Genomic DNA, 3,380 nt, shown 5'->3' with positions numbered 1-3,380 from the left:
AGTGTGAGGAGGAATCAGCTAAGAATGCTATGGCTGGGGCAATCTAAGCCGTACCAATGGAGGATGAGAAACAGGTCACTTAAAGCAGCGTACTTTGTTGCAGAAAACGAGTTAGCCAATTCGAATTTCGTTGAAGCATCAAGCTATGGCAAGCACACTCTTAGAAGAGTTAGACGCCTCTGTAGGGAGAAGGCCTGTGTTTTCTTAATATTGGATGAGTCCACTGATAAAAGTAACAGCAGCTCATTACTTATATAAGGTACATGCACAAAAGACAAGGTGAAGCAAACTTGTTGCAGTATGCACAGATGGGGTTACTATAATGTGAGAAAGCAGCCAAGGAGGTGTTCAAACACTCAGCGAAGAATTCAATTCAGACTTAACCAAATTGCTGCTAGCCAGATGCAGCCAGATCTGTGGAATAAGTCTAAAAGTTCCCGCAAAACTTGAGGGCATTTTTTTCAGCAACTCTGCTATAAGAACCAATAAGCTGCGTGAGTTGCAGAAACAACTGTAAGAGCGGACACTGACGTTTACTCTGCCACATACAGTACAGTGAGGTCGTTGTCCATTCGAAATGCAGTGTCGAATTGGATTCATGGCACAAAACAGAATTAAAGCAAAATTCAGAAGTTCACTGAATAATACAGACATCACAACTTTGATGCTCATTTCAGAGCTTGGGCCTCTTCAAGGACAGTTTAATTTCAACAGGGCAGTTACATGTATAAAGTGGAAAGAAATGAAGACGACTAGAGAGAGAATAGGGATAAACTGAGAGAGACAACAAAGAGACTGAGGAGAAGAACAATAATGTATATATTACATTATTATAATATACCCCCTTTCAGTAATGTATATAGTTTAGAAAGTGATTATCTGAGGTACAGTGCATTTAAAAAGTCACCACCCCCTTTCAAGATGTTCACATTTGTTGCCCTAAAGAAGGCAAATAAAATTAGGCTTTTTTCAGTTTTATTTACAAATTGTACCATGCAACATCCAAGTTAAAAAACATTTCTGAAAAAGTAAAAAAGTAGAATATTTAGGTTGAATAATAGAACACCCCCTGAGTTAATATTTGGTGGAAGCACCTTTTGCTTGAATTACAGCCTTGAGTCTGTTTGTATACATCTCTACCAACTTTGCACACCTAGAGGAAGGAATATTTGCTCATTCCTCCTTACAGAATTGTTTAAGCTCAGTCAAAGTGCGTGGTGACTGTTGATGGACTGCCCTCTTCAAGTCATTCCAAAGATTTTTTATTAGATTTAAGTCAGGGCTCTCACTAGGCCACTCAAATACATTCACCTTTCTGTCCATCAGCCACTGTATGGTTGCATTGGCGGTGTGCTTTGGGTCATTGTCATGTTGAAAGGTGAACCATTTTCAACTTCCTGGCTGAGGGCTGCAGGTTTTCTTCAAGACTTGTATTTTGCACCACCCATCTTCCCTTCTATCCTAATAAAAGAAACACCTTCACAAAAGGATGCTGCCACCACTGTGCTTTACAACCTTGGCATTATTAGAACCATGCTGTATCCAAGTGAGCTAACCAGCCACCTCTGATGTAATAAAGTGATTGTGTTCAAGGGTGTAGTCGTGCTGCAGAAATAATTTTAATGTGTTTCTTTGTTATTTTGCACAAACGCTGAAACAAAGCCAGCATCCTCATTTCAGGGGCAAATGCCCCCTAGTGGCCATCTTCTGCAGAAACTCCTACTGTTGCATTACCCTGACACACCACTGATGACAGGTGTCTGCTGTTCATGGAGGTTTGTTTACAAATTTGGGAGCAATTGCTCCTGAACTAGAGTGAATGTCGAAATATCATTGCAAGGGGTGGAGAAACACCCAGGAGAGCTGGAAAGTCATGGATCTGGCCAGGTGTGTCCATGGTTTATTATAATTATAGCACCACAAACCCATTGCCTGGAAGGAAATCAACCATCAGGTTTGGGACCCACAGGTTTCTTTTTTCCCCCTGGAATGTTTTTATTTTCCTCTCCTCTGTGTCCACATGGTGAAATATGGCTTTATGTTTCACAGTGAAGAAATCCAAAGGGATACGAATTTTGTGCCCTGAGAAAAAAACAATGGGCCCTGTTCTCATAATTATCCTTAGCCTTGGTGAGTAGCTGGCTGATGGCTGCAATCGCTCAAGACTCCCATGAATGTCTATCAGGCGTTCCATTTTGAAACTAAATGTTCTCTTGGTACACAAACAGTTGAAACTACTAAGAAAAAACCTTGTAGATGTTTTTCTGCTGGAATATCTGCTGTTGTTTAGGCTTTCTCTTAAATTGATGTGGCTCTCATTGTATAAAAAGGGAAACACTGCTGTATTCATTTTCAGAACTGTATTCGGTACTGTGCTCCTGTATGCAAACATAAAGGTCTGCTTTCCTGCTCAGTTCAAGAAGCTGATCATTGACTGATTTCTACAACAGCTATACAAGACTATAAAGCGTTCTGTAGCAATCTGTTGTGAAGGCAGCTGAAGCAAATGAAATACTGATCGACTGATTCATTGATATATATACCCACCTAATGGAGTTCTATCATTACAATTCCTTATTATCTCCTGTTACGGACAGGTTCTGTAGTCTGTGTCGGGTTTTGTAGTAGACCCTATGTGATGCGATGAGAGCTAGAGGAAACAGGAGGTGTGGTATGGGAAAACACACAGGGGTTTAATGGTGCACAAAATAATAGTGACAGTCCGTGAGATAATGAGCAGAGGAGACAAAGAATGGCATCCAAATCCGAGCAGGTCCAAAGGCAGGTCAGGGCACAGTCCATGAGTCCATCAGCAATAAATCCATCCTCTGACGCATCAAGGTTAAAATCCCCGGGAACGGGGAAAACACAAATACACTAAAAACATGGAGGTCCTAGGATGACATGGCGAGTTCCTCCAGGTCCCGGGCTCAGGAAACGGGAGGTGTCGGGGATGAGGTCTGAGCCCTCAGGAGACGGACGTATGGTATCCTGGTGCTAGGCGGGCCTCTCGACATCCGTACCCTAATGTACCAGAGGACTAAAGGAGCTAGACATTAAATAGCAGTAGATGTAACAGGCTACATCTGGGGAACATAGCATCAATCTCGGAACTAATGACAAGACTAGTGGAGCGCACTCTAGGGGAGGAATGTTGGCTGTGACAATCTCCCTTCATTTGTCTCTTAACTGGATTCTCTGCAGGACAGAACCTATTGCTATATTCGGGCCCAGTGGGTGTTGATGTATGGCAAATACCTGCAACTGCAGAATTCCTGTGGTGATAAACAGATACTCCTTTATCTTTTCTATTTTTTTTTATTTTTTTAATTACAATGTTTTGAAAAAATCAGCACACATTGCAAGAACATTGATTTACA

The sequence above is a fragment of the Lepisosteus oculatus genome, chromosome 4, assembly GCF_040954835.1.
Source record: "Lepisosteus oculatus isolate fLepOcu1 chromosome 4, fLepOcu1.hap2, whole genome shotgun sequence".
In the NCBI taxonomy this organism is placed as follows: Eukaryota; Metazoa; Chordata; class Actinopteri; order Semionotiformes; family Lepisosteidae; genus Lepisosteus; species Lepisosteus oculatus.
Note: the sequence above shows the minus strand (reverse complement) of the source record.